We start from the raw sequence: 20759 nt of genomic DNA, 5'->3' as shown, positions 1-20759 counted from the left end.
GTCTTTTTCATCGGCGTCCATACCGTCGATGTCTTCGGAGTCGAAGTCGAGCATGTCGGTTAAATCGTCGACAGTGGCTACAAAGTGGGTGGTGGGTGGGTTTCGAATTTCTTCGTCGCCCGCATCCCAACCTTGCTGACCATAGTCTGTCCAGGGCTCTCCTGATAAAGAGACTTTAGTGAATTCAGGATGTCGCCAAAGGGCGAGTGCTGAAAGATTTCCGCGGCTGTGAACTCCATGATCGGAGCCCAATTGGGTTCGATCGGAAGGGATGCGGAAGATTCGGAGCCCGGAAAGGAGTCCGGCACCTTGGAGTCACGAGCTCCGCGAGGGACAAGATTGGTGTTCGGCTCGATCACCGTAGAGATTGCAGCCCCCGAGGCGGCGTCTAGCCACCCGTCCTCGACCGGCGCAGTCGGCTCCGAGCTGAGGGTCAGAGCAGACACCTGAGTGGCGCTCTTGGCACTGTCCGGCGGCAGAGCTAGATCATGTCCATCGTGACAGCGTGGCACGCTCGGCTGCGGCTCGAATCTGTCGAAGATCAAGTCTCCGCGGATGTCCGCCGTGCAGTTTAGACTTACAAATCTGACCTGATGGCCAGGGGCGTAGCTTTCGATCTGCTCCATATGGCCAAGCGAATTGGCCCGCAGTGAAAGCCGCCGAATATGAAGATCTGTCCGGGGAGAAAAGTCTCACCCTGGACCGCGTCGTGGTTGATGATCAAAGAAGCCATCGGGCCTAAAGGTGACGACACAGAGGAACTCTCAATGAAAGCACCAATGTCGGTGTCAAAACCGGCGGATCTCGGGTAGGGGGTCCCGAACTGTGCGTCTAGGCGGATGGTAACAGGAGACAAGGGACAAGATGTTTTTACCCAGGTTCGGGCCCTCTCGATGGAGGTAAAACCCTACTCCAACTTGATTAATATTGATGATATGGGTAGTACAAGAGTTGATCTACCACAAGATCAGAGAGGCTAAACACTAGAAGCTAGCCTATGGTATGATTGTTGTTCGTCCTACGGACTAAATCTCTCCGGTTTATATAGACACCGAAGAGGGCTAGGGTTACACAGAGTCTGTTACAATGGGAGGAGATCTACATATCGTATCGCCAAGCTTTCCTTCCACGCTAAGGAAAGTCCTCTCCGGACACGGGATGAAGTCTTCAATCTTGTATCTTCATAGTCCGGGAGTCCGGCCAAAGGTCATAGTCCGGTCATCCGGACACCCCCTAATCCGGGACTCCCTCAGCGGGGCAGTCTAGCTTGGTCGGTTTCACGAGAGGCGAGGGACTTTGTGATTTGACGGCTCATTACTGCTGGAAGGCGGGGCCTTGTGATTTGACTGCTTGTATAAATGTGCCGATGACCTGAGGAGGAGCAAAGAACCGTGCGGTATACTCAAGTTTTCCACTGGACTAGTACTACGAAAGAGGATCACGAAACATGGCAGCCCAGTGCCATATGGCGATAAAAAATGATCTAATTTGCTAGTCATCTCATTGTTAGCATTGTTCTATTCATGCCTCGCAGAGAACGTGACACATGCAGCGAAACACCCGAAGCAAAAGATGAAACACAAGAGCAAAAGAAGAAGGAAGATTATCACCCCAAATGATCTAATTCGCCGCGGAGTTGTAACTACTTCTTCATCGCCTCCACGACCTCCATCTCCTTGCACGTCTCCTCCGCCATCTTCTTCATTCTGCCCATGACGCGGGATTTCTCGACGTGAGCCTTCATCATCTGTTCCACGACCGCATTACGTACCTTGACAGAAGCCGGGTGCTTGATGCGGAGCTTCCCCAACTCATCCTTCTGTTCCATGACGAGGGCCTGCAGCATCTTCATCAAGGAACTACTATTCTCATGCAGCTTCTTCCAGCCGGCGTTTTTCTCCTTCAATAGGTCGAGCTTGTGGGAGAGCTTCGCCTTGTCCTCCTGAAGTTGCAGGATTTCGCCGGTTGCCTTCTTCTCTGAGGCAATGCTCTTCTTCAACAGCTTCACCAAGCCGGCGGTCAACTCCCCCTACTTATTGAGCTTAGCGGGCATGTCGTCGAGGCTCTCCTTCAGCAGATCCACCAAGCCGTGGATGCATTCCTTCTACTTATTGAGGTGCTTATTGAGGTGATCGGGCTTCCCATCAGGGATAACGACTCCAGCGCCGCCGGCTCGGCATGTTCGCCTCCGCGGCTAGGGCGTTCCTAGGAGCCAACGCCTACCCGTGAGAGATCTTTCGAGGTCTCTATGTGGCGGTGATCCCTCTCTTTTTTTCCACAGCCTTGGTTGCCGCTCCCTTGTTATGAGTAGTTCTCGACCTAGAGCTCTGCTCACCGGCCATGGCAAGGACGGACGAAGAAGAAGCACTTATGAGGAGGAAAGGTAGAGTAATTTTCGGTTAGGTAGTTCCCCTTTTTATAACCTAAGTACTAGCACTAGTACTAATACCTGCATAGTGGGAACACGTTTAGGTTTGGTACGTACTAGTAGGTGTGAGTAGGCTTTCGAATGTGATGGGAACAAGGTAAATATTAATTGATGGTTTTGGTTTCGAGGCCCGAAACGGCTCCCGATGAGTTTAGTAGAACATAAATTTCAAGTAGACTACACTCTTGAATTGCTTAAATATTATGTTACTGTCAAAAATTGGCACAAAATACGAAGGAGACCAATGGAAGTACTACTAGCAACCCATGATTTAACTACTCACATGCGCGCAGTGGAGTAGTAATGTCTTTCTTCCGCCCTCACGTCCACTCAATTTGCATGCGCTGTATTAATTGACCATCAATGAAGTGAACGACTTTACACGCGTCAAATTATCACATGGGTGGATCTTAGTACAAAATTGCATCCGCCCGTGTACCCGCATGTGCGTGCGAGGGAATGAGTGCGTGCGTGGCGTGCGTGCACATCTTTTCTTCAAGCATGTACCGACAGTATGGCTCAGGGAGGACGAGTACATTCTTCTGGAACCAGTAGCACATCACTGTGATCAATCCACACAAGGAGGTCGCGACAACACCTCCACATGTGCCACGTGGCTTCATGAACTATAAGGGAGACACTGTGTAGCATGCCGTTGGAATTCTAATTTACGTGTTTTGCACATACTCGAAGTACTAGGTACACGTGCATTGCATGCATCATATTTTGCAACCAAATTATGAATAAATACCACACTATAGCATGTAAGCTCTGAGTCATATATGCCTGATGTAGACCTTCATTTAATTCTTATAGTTCATCTTATTCAAAACCAATTAGTTTTTATAAAAAAGCTAGGGCCTCTTGGATTCCTAGGATTCCCAAAACACGGGAATAGGAAAAACATGGGATTATAGTGGAATGTCGTCTTGAATCCTACAGGATTGTACGAGTGTTTGATTGTGCATAGAAAAAACGCAGAATTCTTTCAAAGAGGTTTGAGTGGATGGGATATTTCCTATGAAATCTAGTGCAAATGAATCATATGGAAAATTTCCTATGGTTTACAATCCTACGAATCAAACAACCAAGTTAGGAAAAATTCCTATGGATTAGAATCCTCCAAAATTCCTTTGAGAATCCTTTGAATCACAGAAGCCCTTAATCTATTTTATGGTTCATGGAATTGTGCGTTGTAAAGCATAAAGTAAAAACAAACAATGGAAATTCAACTATAAAAAAAGTTTGGGCAGTTATGATACGGAAGATTCTAGAACAAAGGAGAACCACTATTGTTTTGAGGTTTGTGCATTATGCTTAATTTCAACCATGGAGTCTGCTAGATTGTACATGTGGCAATATCTGGTGGGGCCTAGAAGATGGTGCGAGGGGCCAAGTGGAGGGAGACTGTGAAGGAGTGCACAAGTGCAAGATCGATATTTAGAGAGAGGGGGCGGGAACGTGCGCTGTTGCGCGCTGTGGCGGAAGCATGAAAAATAAATGAGCTAGGGGGCAAGCATTGCTAATCCTTTACGAGGAGGGCCAATTCATGAACTTAAACCATTTTTACCAGCAATTGTCTAATGATCACATTCATATTAGCCTCGATATATAGTGATGTTAGGGGGGCAGGGCCCTTGCTGCCCCTGTCTTCGCCATTGTGCGCGCGTTTGAGAGATGAAGTGGAAGGCATGGATGATGAGAGAGGGACGTTGGATATATAATTAATGTGGGTGTATTAGCCATATAATTAATGAGAGGGGTTGTTTGGTTCTAGGCCTAGGAGTGCCACACTTTGCCATACAACGTTGCCAAACTTGCCTAAGGTTAGTTCTTCAAAATGAGAGCCACAAGTTGGCAAGCCTAAGGGAATCTTGCCACACTTGTTGTGTGTATGTGATGTGGTACCATAGTGTGGCTTGACTAAGATGTGGCTTGAACCAAGCACACACCTAAGTTGGTCAAATTTTCCTAACATTAGGTGTGGCAAGCTTTGGCAAACTTAGTCTCAAACCAAACAACCCTGTAATCCTATATAGAGAGGTATAGATCGATCGATGTGGACATGGGAAAGAGGGTGAGATCTCACTAGATATACAGATTGATCGGTTTGTGTGGAAAACTATGAAAGAACTAGCTATACACACACACACATAGAGGAACATCGATCGTTGCACATGCACGCGTGAGAGATAAAGAATGCCCTATATGATGGAGAGGGGGATGTGTGTGGGTGTGTGCCTTCATGGGAGACCGACCTGAATAAAAAGATTGCATGTGTGCGATGGATAATGCCGACTGGTAGTGTGTGTGCATGCATGCACGAGAGAAAGTTAGTGGCACCATTATAAAGAGAAGACGACTGTGTGGGTGTAAAAGACTAGGTGAGGTCATAATCAATGTAAAGTTGAATTCAAGGCCTTGTTTGGTTTGTAGGAAATTTATAGGAATTCTATAGGATAGGATGTGCATAGAAAACTTCCTTTGAAGTCATTTGGTTTGTAGGAATGAATTCCTATTCCTACGTAGGATAGGAATCAATCCTTCACATTTTGGAGAAAAAAAACATTAGCTTAGACTCAATGGAAAAATTCTTATCTTATTCATCAAATGACATCCCTCTCTCTATAGGAAGTGAGATGGCATGCATCTCAATTCCTATGATTCTCCTATTCCTATAACATTCCTTTCCTATGAACCAAAGGAGACCCAAATATTTGAATAAGAGATCATGATGTTTGAAACCCATGCATGCATGAATATAACAGAGATCTGCGCGGTGTGGTTTGGAAACGAGCATGTTGTAATGTATACACACTGAACAAGGTCAGACTGATTTGAATTTGAGCTACCAATGGCAGACATCGTTTGGCCACATTGCATCCGTGCATGGACACACTATTCTAATTGGAGATGATGGGTGGCTTTCGCATCACATATCTATATTTATGCCCGTATATATATATTATATTTTATATTTTTTATATTGTGTGCAGGTAACTTTAGCTTTGAAAGATGGTCGTTGGATGAGGCGAATCCGATGGTGCAGAGATGGCAAATTTGAGCACTACTGGCCGTTGGATATCATCTAGATTCCACCAGATTTCGCCACATGTACAATCTAGAAGACTTGATGGTTGAACTTAAGCATAATGCACAAACCTCAAAACACAAGCACTTCTTCTTTGTTCTAGAATCTTCCGTATCAGAATTGCCCAATTTTTTTCTACATGATTTGCCATTATTTGTTTTTACTTTATGTCTTACAATGCACAATTCCATGATTCTTAAAATAGATTAGATGTCTTATAAAAACTAGCTGATTTTGAATGAAATGAACTATAAGAATAAAACGAAAATCTACATCATGCATATATGACTCAAAGCTTACATGCTATAATGTGGTATTTATTCATAATTTGGTTGCCAAATCTCATGCGTGCAATGCACGTGTACCTTACTAGTCTAAATGGTGTTTGTGTGTGTGTTGTGCGTGTTGAGGTGCAAATTGTCTTTTTTTGGGTACACGTTAAGCTTGTTCTCTCGAAATTTCATGCCATGCCTTGTTATGCCGAAATTTGAAGCTAGCGTCTCTATCTATCATGCTGCAAAATTCCCGCCTCTTCAACCCGCGCCTTGTTACCCCGAAATATTTAAGATATATCTTTCTGTTGTGCTCCGAAAACTCCCTCCGTCTCAACCCGCGCCTTGCTATTCCAAAATTACAACGCGCGCAAACACTCCCACCTCCTGTGAAATCCTGACACATGAAATGCCCATGGTACCCCTAAACTGAAAGAACCGCCTCAAATCGGTGGGGGTACTTCCGTATACCCCACATTTCGGACAAGCGCGTTCCTAAGCCATGGTTCCCCACTCCCATCCCATCCGCCCACCCATTCTTACACCGAGGCCGTGAAAACCCGCGAAGCCCCACACCCTCCTCCGTCCGCCACCCAGCCAGAGCCTCTTCCCCGATGACGTTGTCCACAGCAACACCTCGACGTCCCTCATCCACCATACCGGATGAGGATCCGTCGTCGATCTCGTCGTCCGGCCGGTTCAGCCACCCCGTCCTCCACCTCCAAGGAGCTGCCCCGATGTTCCTCGTCTTTCGCACCACCTCCATTCCCACACCGCTGTCTTCACCTGCACCACCGAAAGAGCATCATCATTGCTGTTTCCTCGGATGAAGCTGCGGCCTAATCGGTGCACCAAAGAGGTTGTACACTAATCGCCGCATTTTCTTCTTGATTCGATCTCATGGTGCTGCCGGCGCTCGGTCCCGAGCCGACACGGCGCGGCTCCATCCACGGCGGCATCGCCGGCCACTTCCTCCATGGCGTCGCTCCCTCGGCGGCGACGTCCACATCAGTAGGAGCTGCTGCTACTTTAGCTCCCGCTCTCGCTGCTGCTCTGCTCTTGCTCTCAGTCCCCTGCCTGGTCTGCTCTTGCTATTGCTCTTTCTCGCGCTGCTGCTCTCACTCTTGCTCTTGCTTGTGATGCTACTCCGATTTAGCTACACTTCAGTCGACTGAATCGACTTTTGGGTCAGTCGATTTTCAGAGGGTGGGGTGGGGGGGGGGGCTCGCCGGAGTTAAGGAAGAACCATCCACAGCGGGGAGGGTGGCTCGCCGGAGAGGTACCCCACTATCTATCTTAGGGTTCAGGGTGGGGACAGTGGTCACCGACGGTGGTGGGGCTGTGGTGTCGGGATCGCCAGAGAAAAAGCTCGGCACGGGGGGCCTAGAGGGATGGACAGGGCAGCGGCGGACCCACGGTGGGGAGTGTTTTCGGGGCGAGCAGGGCGGCGGGGGCGGCTGTTTGGCCGGTGGTGGCTGGAGGCTCAGGGGGGTGGAGGTTGAAGATGAACTGCATGCCCTTGATTTCATATCCAATGATTGCAAAATCGACTGACCAGAGATGAAAAAGTCAGTCGACTGACGGGTAGCCTCACCTCTAGTGCGTTCATTTTCGACAGTAAAATTCAGTTTTGACAGCAAAATTCAGTTTCGACAGTTAAGTTTAGTTTCGACAGTTAAATTCAGTTTCAACAGTTAAGTTCAGAGATGAAAGGCTGATGTATTTTACATCTAGCACTTTGTGGTTATGTATTTTACGTCATCTATTGGAGATGCTATTAGAATTCCACATAGGTTAACATTGTCTCTCTTGTCCTGCTTTAGCCTCGGCGTCGTACAACTCACCGGAGCTGCTCCAACAACGAAACCCTCCATCACAACGGAGCAGTACCTCGGGCTCCATCTCGAGACGCCTAAGATCTTCTTCCCCACCTCCGACAGCCAAGTCAGCTGGAGCATCCTCACCGGCCAGCCCAGTCACACTGAGATCAACATGGCTTTGCCAAAGAGGTTGTACACTTGTTGCATTTTATTAACTCTACATGTTATATATATTATCCACTGAGCACACGTAGTAACGTGAAATACGATTATTTTATCCTACTATATGACAAGCAGGGAGGTACCCGGCAACTTAGCTATCCGTGATGGACTCTCTTGAATGCCATCATTATTTATATCTACGTGTTTGAGCTGTGCATTTGTCGATGGGCCTTGGAGTTGAGCTAGTAGGGCAGTGGCCTAGGTCCAAAGTAATAGAAGTAGCACAAAAACATTTTTTTAGTGTAGGATTTTCCTTGCTCAAGCCTGCCTACTAGAATCGCCAGTGCTTGAAAGGAAAAGTGAATGAAAAACAAAGGAATTGGAAGGTTTCGTATGGTACTACTTTTCATGAATTTGGTGCAAAAGAATGGAGCAAAGGAAAACTGTAGGATTTGTTCCTTTAGTGTCTCCTTCAAAGAAAAACCATAGGAATTCTAATTTCCACTTGTCCTCCTTTTCATATTCCTATTCATGAAGCACAAGACTAAGAGATAATAGCATAATAGCATTATAACCGTACATTTTCTTGTGGTTTGACTTAATCTCACCATGCTTCTTTGCATCCCGTGATCTTCCAATTCTTGTGAATCAAACACCCAGATTGTCAGAAATCCTGTGTTTTTAAATTCTCTGTTTTGCACGTGCATTCCTATCCTATTCATGTCTATTTCCTACCCCTGCATTGTTAGAATCCTCAAATTCAAACAAGCCCTTACACAATTACTCATGTTACAGATATGTGTCAAAGAAAACCTTGTGTGGTTTGTCCTGCTCCTGCGGCACTGTGTTCCACCCCAGCTCAGCTGCTCCAACGATGGAAGGGTTCACCACAGTAGGGATCTGCTCTCCAGACTGACTTTCGTCACCTTAGATCTTCTTCCCCGCCGCCGGCAGCCACGACAACTGCATTACCATCATCAACTGAGCAGATGACCTTGAGGACTACACGGGTCCACAGGAGAGGTCACACTCTTCCGTGTCTGCTTATGTTATGCATCACTTAATATGATGACATGCTACATTATCATCGTGTTCACCTATTAGACTCCGAGTTAGGTCCAAACTAATGTTGAAACTTGAGTTTTTAAATGGTTGTGGGGTACATATTGGGGCAGCAATCAGTACTATCTGTCTACTATCTAGTTAATCTCGGGTGTCTACTATGAGTTTCATGTTGGGTGCAGACAAACATTAAAGGAGCCATTATCTGTATTTTTTAACTAAAGCTATTATCTGCCTGCTATCATTGGTTTTGGGTCTATCCACAGTTTGCTACCATCACTCTCGATTTGTGCATGCACTCCTTTCATAATCTCACTATTCCTATGCATGCCAGTTATTGTACACAATGGAACTGATCATGTAGGGAAAAAGAGACGAGCCTTGCGTGGCAATAACATTTCATGCAGACGTCGCTCCATGGTGGGCGCAAAGGCATCCCCCCTCCACCCATTTTGGATCGTAATCAAGAGGAAGATAACTGTTCTAAGGGGGATTCAGAAGGAGAAGACCACTCCTATTTACCCCATGAGGTCTTCGCTCTAACTTGGCATGCTGATGTTGGTAATATCATACATATGGTGCTTTGCATTGCTTACTGTATACATCAAAGATGTCATCTGCTTAGTTTAGACATGCTTTGCGTCAATGCCATCTGTTTAGTTTCTTTATCGTATATGTGAATCATACAATGCCATCTTGTTTATCCAGGCATCATATATGTGAATTTTGCAATGCCACCCTAGTTAGCCAGTCATCTTATATGTGAATTATATCATGCCATCATTTTTTATTACGTGTTAAATTTATCAACAATTTTAGTACATTCAATTACTCTTCCTGTGCATCAGCCATTCGTCACGGTCATGGAAAACTATGGAGTGGAAACAAGGTCTTCAGAGCAGACAATGCTATCTGACGAAGTGCATGTCTTGCTGGTTACACATAGCTCCTCAAAGGAGGATTCAGAGACAGATGACCAGTCCTATCCCCCCCCCCCGAGGTGCATGCTCTAGCTTGGCAGGGTTATGTTGCTCAGATCGTGCATATGGTATCTTGCATTGCTATGTCATTTTCTTAGTTTAGACATTCTTTGTGTGAATGCCACATGTTTAGTGTCTAATTACCATATATCTGAATTATGCAATGCCATCACTACAAAAAAATACACTTCCGTGATGATACGTGTTTGTCATAGTAGGTCGGTTTTTTTGTCATGCATGTATATCCATGACGATTTTATGACAGAATCAAGATAGTCATACCTGTGCTGTCGTAGAAGTGTTCCATGGCATTACCAAAAATATCATCACGGAAGTGTCCACTTCCATGATGATAAATCGCGCGTCACAGAAGTGCTTTCGTCAAGGGTGACCAACATGTGGCATCCACCGTAACGGAACGTCGTTAAGCTATCGGGTCCGGTTTTGGATTCGATAACCCGTTAACAGCCCGGACCAATGGGGATTTTCCACGTGTAAAATAGTCATTGGCTGGAGAAACATGTGTCAGCTCCGTGTTGGCACAGGTGTCACTCATCCAATGGGCGAGATGCGCCTATGATATGTTGACACGTGTACCGGCCCAAAAGTGGTCCATAAAGTTTAAATGGGCCGGCCCAACTAAAGGCTCACAAGATTTTGTGGACCATAATGGGCCGTCCTCGCTAAATGCCCACGAGATTTTGTGGACCATAATGGGCTGGCCCAGCTAAAGGCCCACAAGATTTTGCGGGCCATAATGGGCCGCCCAGGTAAAGGCCCACACGGTTTTTTTGGGCCATAATGGGCCGGCCCAGGTAAAGGCCCACAATATTTTTGCGGATCATAATGGGCCGGCCCAGCTAAAGGCCCACAAGATTTCGCCAACATTAATGGGCCAGCCCAGCTGTAGGCCCACAAGATTTTGAGGACCGTTGTAGGGTGGCCCATTAAATGGCTGCCATGTTTTGGGCCAAATGCCGGCCCATATTGATCCGGCCCATTAATGGTCTGCCACGTTCCGGGCCTAATAATGGCCCATATGAGATCCAGCCCATTAAAAGCCTACCACGTTCTAGGCCAAATTACGACCTAGATCAGGTCCGGCCCTTTAAGAGGCTTTGGGCTAAATTATGGCCCATATCAGATTTGGCCCATCAACTGGACGCTATGCTTTTGGGCCCACTTGCTAAAGGCCCATTTAGTAATTTGACTTGATATTAGTTTTGGCATGTTAAGGGCCCGTTTAACATTTCAGCCCTATATTAATTTCGGCCTGTTAAAAGCCCGTCATATAGTTGGGCCTAACAACGACCCGGTTTGCATCCGGCCTGCTCGCGGCCGATAATCTGGTTGGGCTAAACAAGGACTGAGACAATTTTGGCCTATTAAAAGCCCATGATTTGATTCGCACAATCATGGGCCGGGGTCCATTTTGGGCTGCTGCCGGCCCCTGAGCTGTTCGGCACGTTTCAGGCCCAACCTACTTCTCAGCCTCCTAAAAGCCCATTGAGTTTGCTTGCGAAAAGAGGGCCAGCGGTTTACTCGCCCTATTAAAGGCCCAAATTTACTAGTGGGCCAGTTTACATTAAGGCCTTTTAACGGACCAAGATGACGGGGCCCATGATGTGGATCATACATCGTGATTGCATGACAGCCCATTTATGTACCGTAATTTCACGGTTTGGCCGGTTTACTGCAAAGACAGGATATATATACGGTAAAATAACTGCAACATCATGAATAAGAAAAAACCTAGAGTATACAAAAAAGAAATTACGGCATATTACATCCATTGGGCATCAAAGTTGCCACTATGACAATAAAGCACAAGCAGACATCAGATTACATACATTGGGCATCAAAGATCACCACTAGTGCAAATAAACACGTCGAAAAAATAATATACAGAATCGATAGCACTTCAATAGAGTTCAAGAAAGGTTAGCCCTGCTGGGGAGCTGCAGCGCAAGCAACTGAGCAAGCTGATGAGACTACGCTTGTTTAACACATACATCCTCCTCACTCTGAAAGATAAACAAGCAAACAGATGACAGGTTTTGCACATAAAAGTATCAGTGCTGACAATTCATCACATGTCTTACTGACGAATAAAGTGACACAGTTTAAAATTGCATTAACACAATATGGTAGTTTCATGACACCACTGGATTACAAATCAAGAACTCATAATTATCAATGGTTGGTGTGTTGTGAATTTATCCCATTTCAGATTGGCAAATAAAGAGGCGGTTTAAATAATAGTAGAATGATATGACTTTGTTCATAGTTAAGACATTGCAGAATATGACATTGCGCTGTAGTGGTTAGGTTCACCACACCACTAGATTACGGATCAAGAACAGAAGCATACATGCAGTGCAAAAGAAGATCACTTGCTCTGTATAGTTTAATTTACATGGTATGAAGAAGGAACTTGGTTGTACAACTGAAAACTTAAATTGAGAAGGACAAACTTTTGTTTATGCACTACATAATAAACTTTAAACATACTATTTGATGCAAAACACCAAAAATAAATAGCTGTTGCAGTCTTGCCTAACCAAATATACACAACAAAGTTTGAAGGCTTGAGAAGGACAAACTTACATTATTGGTGAAGACAGGCTCTATAAAGCCCCTTGTCCATGCTGATGGGGGGGCAATTCAAGAAGTTTACCACAAAATCTTCTTCATAAGCATTGCCTTTATTCTAGATTTTGTTAAGAGTAAATATAGATGTAATAATATAATAAAAAATGGAGAATATTTAAGATAATATGAAGAGTGATGCTACATAACCAAGTAGCTATAAATGTAAGTGCAGCGATACAGGCAAAAGATACAGCCAAGAGCAATGAACAGCTAAACTTCTTCAGTACCATCGGTGTTATCCAACCTTATGGTAAGAGTAAATATAGACCTGTCAGTATAAGTACACTAATAAAGGACAACAAGTACTTACAAGAACAATGCAGAGCTAAAAAAATTCATTGGCATTGGATATATTCTACACTAATGTAACCATTCATACAGATCAGATAATTTGGAGCGAATAATTTTTTTTGACGGTTAACGACAGTGGGAGAGGCTCCCACTGACTTTCTATTACTCACAAGAGAATAATTACATCAAGGTTACAAATGGGTTTTTGGTGGCCCCCAAGCCAAGCTCAGAAGAAACAAAGCTAGGCAAGTGTTACAAGGAAGGTTACAAGCTTTGTATGTAAGCGTTTAGGTAGGGATGGAGATCCTCTCTACAGTTATGCAATAAAAAGACACAGTAGATTTCTGAATCTAGTAAGCCATGAGTCAAGTGAATGTTGGATCCCTCTGAAATAAACATTGTATCTTTCCATCCACAGACTCCAGGCTGCCATCAAGAATATGTCCATAAACAAAGGCTGATGACAGCTTTCTTTGCCTCCATGAATCAAAGAGATTATGTCTCCCATCGCTGGCCAAAGCATGCCAACTTTGGCCCAGCAGCGCTGACTAAACGGGCAGGCAAAGAACAGGTGCTCCACTGTTTCCTCAGGTGGGATTTGACAAAGCATGCAGGTATAAACGTTGTTAGCCACATTATACTGTCTACGTCTTAGCATGTTCCTTGTGTTCAGGCGATCAACCAGCAACAGCCACCCGAACATTTTGATTTTGATTGGGCATTTAGCTTTCCAGAGCCAGAGAAAGGCCTTGTCCGCAACAACCTCCCTGAAACAGTGTTCATAAAACTTCTTCGAGGAGTAAGTTCCATCGAGGGTGCACTCCCAGGCATCATATTGATCACTATCCAAGACTGTATGCAACGAGCCCTGTTGGATCTCTCTAACCTCTCCCCTGGCCTATGTTGACAATGGCAGATGGAAGAGTAAGTTGGGGTCCGTGGTCGTGAGGACATCAGCGAAAGATGCATCTTCATTCAAACAGAATGAGAAGGCTCGGGGGAAGAGTTCCATGAGGGGGCCTGGCGGTCAGTACCGAACCAAGCATCTTTCCAAAAGAGGGAGGAGGACCCATCTCCCAGCATGACAGTGGTAATCCCACGGAAGATGTCAGAGAGGTGCAGAACATCACGCCACCAGAAAGAACCAACCAGATCCACAGCGTGCGTAATCTTGCTAGTATAATACGCATCCCAAATCATGGTCACCTAGGGTACATCATCATGATTGTAAAATTTGAAGAGATTCTTCAAGAGAAGGGCCATATTCCGCATGTTGATGTCAATAATCCCCAGGCCACCCTTGTGTTTTGGTCTGCAGACTAACTCCCAGGCAGCCAGTGAGTTATTTTTAACGCCATCTTCAGAGTTTTTAGCCCAGAGGCAGTACCTGCGCAATTTATCCAAATGCTCAGTCACTCTAGGATGCAATTTGATCGTGCACATGGCATAGATCAGCATCGAAGTCACTGCCGAATTGACCAACGTGAGTTTGGCCCCGGACGACATTAGGGACAGAGCTGTGGACATCTTTCTCTCCACATTATGCACTAGAGGCATGAGTTCCAGAAGTGTGGGTCTAGTCGTGCCCATGGGGAGGCCAAGATATGTGAACGGGAGACTCCCAACAGTGCAGCCAAAAACCTGCGCTAATTCAATCGCATATGGCTGATCTATGTTAATAGGGATCAATGTAGATTTATGGAAGTTGATCTTCAGTCCAACAGAAGTAGCATAGTCCTCCAGAATGATTTTCATGCGGGCTGCTTGATCAAGGCAGGCTGGCATCACTAAGATGGTATCGTCCGTGTATTGAACTACTGGGTAATCACCACAGCGGTTATTCAGAATTGGCAAGTCCAACAGCCCTTGAACAAACGCATCATTAACCGCAGCTTGCAGAAGATCAGCTGCGAGCACAAAAAGCAGTGGCGATAGGGGGTCTCCTTGCCTCACCCCACATTTACAAGAGAACTTTCTGCCCGGAGTTCCATCGAGAAGTACAGAAGAGACAGCTGAACCAAAAATAGTTTTCATCCAGCCTAGCCACTTGTCATCAAAGCCCATGTGTCGCATGATTTCCATCATTGGTGCATGTTCAATTGTATCAAAGGCTTTGGCAAAGTCAAGTTTGAGCAGTATAATCTGTCGAGAGGATGCCTGACATTGATGTATATACTCAAATGTCCACGCCAGATAGTCCTGAATGGTTCTCCCTTTAAGAAATCCATACTGATTCCTATGGATGATTTTCAGAATATTTTTTTGCAGACGATTAGCCAAAATTTTGGTGATGATCTTGAGGCAGCAGTTAAGCAGAGTTATTGGCCTGTACTCATTAGCGGTTTGCGGGGAATAGATCTTGGGGATCAAGGTGATATACCCCTCGCTAATGCTGGAAATATCCAAGTTCCCCTCATGAAAATCCTCACACAATTTATAGAAATCCTCTTTAATGATTGGCCAACAGCTTTTAAGAAAACACCCGTTAAAACCATCCGGGCCAGGGGCTCTATCAGCTGGCATTTCTTTGATGACAGCATCGATCTCGCCTCTTGAGAAAGGCGTCGACAACTCCTCCAAGCCATCGACCCGTCTAATGATCCGGGCGAGGTCAAAACGCATACAGGTGGGTTTAGAAGAGCCCAAGCGATCCTTGTATGTTTTATAAAGGATCCCTTCTTTGCCAACATGATCGTTAATGATAGTATCCCCATCTCTCAGGCTAGCAATAGAGTTATGCCTAAACCTTTCAGTCGCAAGGGACTGGAAGAGTTTAGTGTTTTCGTCGGCAAACCGAAAGTATCTGACAGTGCTTCTTACAGACGAGGGCCGCAGAATTAGGGGCATAGCATGGTTTGGACCAAGAGCCAGCAACAACATCAAGGAAACCTGCATGATTGACCGAATAGTTCTCAAATCGGAAGAGTTTGGATTTGGGTATTTTGGATTCGATAGCCACAACACAAGGAGTGTGATCAGATACAGGTTTGCCCAGAGGCAGCACCATGGTGTTGGGATATGACATGGTCCAGTTAGAGGAGGAGAAAAACCAGTCAAGTTGCTCAAGCAGCGGGTCGTCCTGCATATTACTCCAGGTGAACGATCAGCCTTTAACTGGCAGTTCCATCAGAGACTGTGCACGTATTATTTCATTGAACACAAGCATATCATTGGCATCTCCTCCTAGCTTGTTTCGGTTGGACGGTGAGCGGATGAAGTTAAAGTCACCGAGGATTAGCCAGTTCTCATCATCAGGTATATGAAGATCAAAAAGCCAAGAGCTAAAATCCAGACATTTCTGACCAGTACAAGGGCCATAGACATTGACAAGTTTCCAAGATTCATTCGATTGTGTTGAAACAAAAGAAATCCCCAAAGCAAAAGACTCTGTAAGCCACGGTGTGCCCACAAACAAAGAGTTGTTCCAAATAGTAATCAGGCCACCAGAGGCACCTACTGAAGGCACAAAGACAAATTTATCGAAATGCTTAGGACAAAACGTTTTAATAAAAGCTAGATCAAAGGACTCGCGCTTAGTTTCTTGGATACATAGCAGCGAACACCCGCTAGATTCAATAGCGTTCCTAAGAGCCAAAAGTTTACCATCAGAGTTTATGCCTCTGATGTTCCACGACAAGATATTCCACGATTTATTCATGACGAAGACAAAGATCAGTTGCCACCATCAGGAGCCGGCGACTGGTCATCCAGCAGTTTCTCAGCAGAGAGATCTTCAGGAGGAATACCACACTGGGCACCCACCTGCTGAATTTCTTCGACAGAGGTGGGGGCAGGGCAAGCAATGGCAACTGAAGAAGTAGGAGCAGCAGCCATAGAAACAGCACGAAAAGTTGGCACCACACGAGCTCTCACTCGTGACCTAGATTGCCTGTTGTCAGAGATCTGGTTGACCTTAAAGCCATCATATTTGTTGGATCTTGTACTTCTTCTAACAGCAGTAGTGTCGAGGGGGACCCTAGTGCAACTGGAAGCTCTGGTAGCAAACAAGGACGAGGAGGCAATCATCTGTAGAGCAGACCCATGGCCCAACCGGACTGCACGAGCGGGTTCAGTGCACACAGGCTCGGGAGCAAATTGTGCAGAGATTGCCTTGAGCCCAGGGGAGTGGGCAGCCTCCTCCCAATCCATAACGGCAGTTTCAACCGCAACTTGTGGGCCACTATGCAGCAAGAGACGAGGATCAATACAGACTCCTGACTGAAAACGATCATTGAAGATACGTGCCATGACATCAGGCTCAGGGGTGACATTCATCACATAGGCAACAGAAATGGAATTGAAGTGATTCTAGATGACCCTAAAAGGATTGAGCTGGAGCATCACACTGCCCCCGTGTGCATCTGTAAGGGTTCGTGTGTATATGCGTTTAAGCATACCACCCAGCCAAGTCAGGAACTCCATATCCATCGCAATCAGCAGATTAACAGTATCACCTCCAGCTCTGACAAAGGCCAATCGTGCAGTAGGGTTGCCAAGGACAAAACAGTCAGCAAGAGCTTCAACTGCCTCAATCTCAGCTTCAGACAACCACACATCAGACAAATTATCTTGGATATTGTGTTCAGGATCAACTCCATCCATTAGAGATGTCCCCTCATACTGAAAGAAAGTTCTGAAACTGAAACTAGAGTAGGGAGGGGGGATGACTGGCCAGGCTCGCCATCCATTCTCCTGCGGCTCCTCCTTCTCTGGCTCCGGAGCATTCCAAGCAGCTTCATTCAAAGCGTCTTGTGCAGCCATCTCATCGATTCGGGCTTGCTGCATGAGAGTGTAGAATGGCAATTCATAAGGATGCGGAGAAGCATTTAGGAGGGGAGGAGCTTCCTCCGTGCCCAACAAGCCAGGGATAGTGTTTCTCCCATTCAGCACATAAACAGGAACATACCAAGAGCGTCCAAGACTAGGCAACAAACCAACTCGAGTCACCAATAAACTGTGAGGAACTTCCGCAACATCTTTGATGTGGCATTTGACAAGAACACGAGCCTTGTTCTGTCCCGGACGCGGCCAAACCAAAAGTTTACCGAAATTGGAGACTGCCTTGTGAATATAGTGTTCAGTCTGATAATTCGTGGGAAAAGCAAGAAACATAATCCAGACTTCGTACTCAAACGCAGGCATGCACATATTGATGCTCTCGTCGTGCGGAACTAATGAAAAGTGTGAGTCATCAGTGAGAGCATGGGGTCCTTCCCTAATCGCAGCATCTCTACTCTCCATATCCGCAAACACCACACACCCAATACCAAGCGGGTAAACAAAATCATCCAGCAGGTCATACTCAAGATCAATGGTGATGATGCAGCAAACTTCTGCGAGCCAGAACTCCTTCTGATGATCGGGGACAAGAGGGTGAACAGAAACAATGGCGTACCTATCATGGTTGAGCGGGGGGTCATCCACCACCATGACATGGCGCTGCACGCGGTGAGCTGGGCCTCTATCAAAGGTCGAACCCTCAAGGCAAAGGCGAACGGGCGCACCGGGAAGTTGGCCATCGGAGGTGTCGAAGAGCAGCCAGCTGGGGCGAAGGTGAGCGACGGCGCAGCCCGGGCGGTGGTTTTAGGCGATGGCAGAGGTGGTGTGCTCGAGGGAGGTGTTACTGCGGGCGATTGGTGATTCTGGCCGGTGGAATTGACTGCCCGTGGAAAAGGGAGGCGTATCGACAGGCAATGGGAAGGAGCCACGTCCAAAGGGATTTTCTGTTTTTTAACCCAGACCATACACGCATGTGGATTCCGAAAAGCATGGGGCACACCAACAACCTCAGAATTATCCATCTTAGAAGATGCCGAGATATGCTGGGACCGGATCTCAGCCGGTTTAGTTCCGTGTAGTCGTATTTGTACCCAACTTAGTTTAGGAAGCCTGCGGCATTGAGTGGGCTTATGGGCCCTATGGCCAAGATGGTTACAGAAGGAGCAACGGAGCAGCCCAGGGCTGTTCGCAGTCCGGTGGCCAATAACAGAGCAAGCCAAACAAGTGACGGCACGATCAAACCGGCACATTATGTATGGCTCATGATGAGACGAGGTGTGAGCAGCTCGGTTTGAATCCTGGCCGGAGATCAATGAAGAACAAGAGCACGATCCAGATGTATCACCACAAGCTTGACAGAAAAAACCAGTACAAATTGATGACGAGTGACCAAACCTATCACAGTTAGAGCAGTGCTTAAGCCGTTCATAGATATATTCCTTTGAGGGTATAGAAGAGAGACCCACCATGAGCTGAATGTTGGTGTTATCATATCCAGCTTGCCATCCATCAAGGATATGGAAAAGCGTATCCTCAGGAATATCATCCCAAACTTTGTGAAAAAACCGATGTCCCGAAAAGATGGCAACGTGACATGAGATCTGGGCAATATTGATACATTGATGGACCCAAAACGAAAACGAGAGATATCCTCCTGAGAATCCGGGCCCGAAAAACTTCCAAATGTGATCGCCGACAAAGAACCCTCGCTGGGATGTGGGATCAATAACATCTTTAGATTGATTGGTGAGCCATTTAGATTTAATCGCCGGACCCGGGGAAGAAGCCAAATCATTAAACTCAGCATCTGCATGCCACCCCATAATCCGAGGAGGGGTAGAATTCACACCTCTATGGAGATGAAAGTGACAAACAAAGTCCGACCAGATGCGATCTCTTAGGCCAAAAATGAAATGACCCACTCGATTCTAGGCCACAGAGAACCGAAAACGGCGAACACCCAAACGAAGCACATTGAAACCATCACAGAGACCTCCAATGCAAGATTGCAAGGCCAAGCCGAGCGAACAATTGATAAGAAAGCTATCATGCATACTGCTGTCACATAATGAACCAGGTATGTATGCAAGTATAGTGATATAGGACAACAGGTAGTAACAAGAGCAAAGCAGCGAGCAACATATTTGCGATATCCTATCGTTCTTTTCAAACCGGAATTCTTCTTCGAGCAGATTTCCTGCAAAAAAGATCCATAAGGCACATGCGGAAAAGTAGAAGTTCAAATTGTCATTTGATTTCATAGACAGTACCTCATCCTGGGAACGAGACCAGTGCATAACAAGGTTTTTCCATTCAATGTCTTCTAAATTTAGCACAAGAGACTTCACCAGAAATTCGTTTATAGACTTGCCGTCAAAGTGTGATTTCCTTGGGTAACACCGATACTGCTGCAATGCTTCCTTGAAAAGCACAAGCAAGCTTTGCTCGTCATGACTATCCAGATTGACCCTCGCCTACTTACAACAATGTAATGTAAATCATTGATGTGTTCAATCAGCAGAAAACAAGAAAATAATAACCATGAATAATAGCACTTACACATAAGTTGGACAGGAAGGTGTGAAAATGGTGTTTGTCTTCACTATAATATTCCCATGATGGGAATATATGCACGTAGTCCCTAACAACATTGAAAAAATTGTCTTTTAAACTGGGAATAACTGGAATGGGGTTCCAATCTGTAGGAATTGGCCGTGTCTGTAGTTGGGATAGGTCTTCGGCCGGTGGACTTGTTGTACTTTTTGCTGGAGTGGGATTTTTCTGTGGTACGGCTGGTGCTATGGCAACTGAAATCGGTATACCTTTTGCTGGAGTGCAGTCCTGTGTGGTGGGGCTAGTGGTGTGGCCAGTGAAATATTGGGTACAGTCTGCTGGAGTCGGTCCTACATTTTGTGTCACTGGTTGTACATCCAATATAAGTGGGGTGCTATCTGATTTCTCTGGCACCACCACGTTTTTCAATGACTTTGCTGGTGCTCCTTCAGGTTCGGCAATCACCCTCTTCCTTTTTGATGTCTGATGCACAAGAACAACATTTGAGTGGAAAAACATGGTATGATGACAAATGGAATATGTATTGATAATGGATGGGCATGGCATGTCGACATATATGATGAGTAAACTAAGCAGATGGCGGTGCAACAAAGTAGAAGAAATGCAAGACAACATATGCAAGATACGCGCAATCAATAAAACCTTGCC

This window comes from Triticum aestivum, chromosome 6B (assembly GCF_018294505.1).
Source record: "Triticum aestivum cultivar Chinese Spring chromosome 6B, IWGSC CS RefSeq v2.1, whole genome shotgun sequence".
In the NCBI taxonomy this organism is placed as follows: domain Eukaryota; kingdom Viridiplantae; phylum Streptophyta; class Magnoliopsida; order Poales; family Poaceae; genus Triticum; species Triticum aestivum.
The sequence above is the reverse complement of the archived record's forward strand: the minus strand, read 5'-3'. Positions refer to the sequence as shown.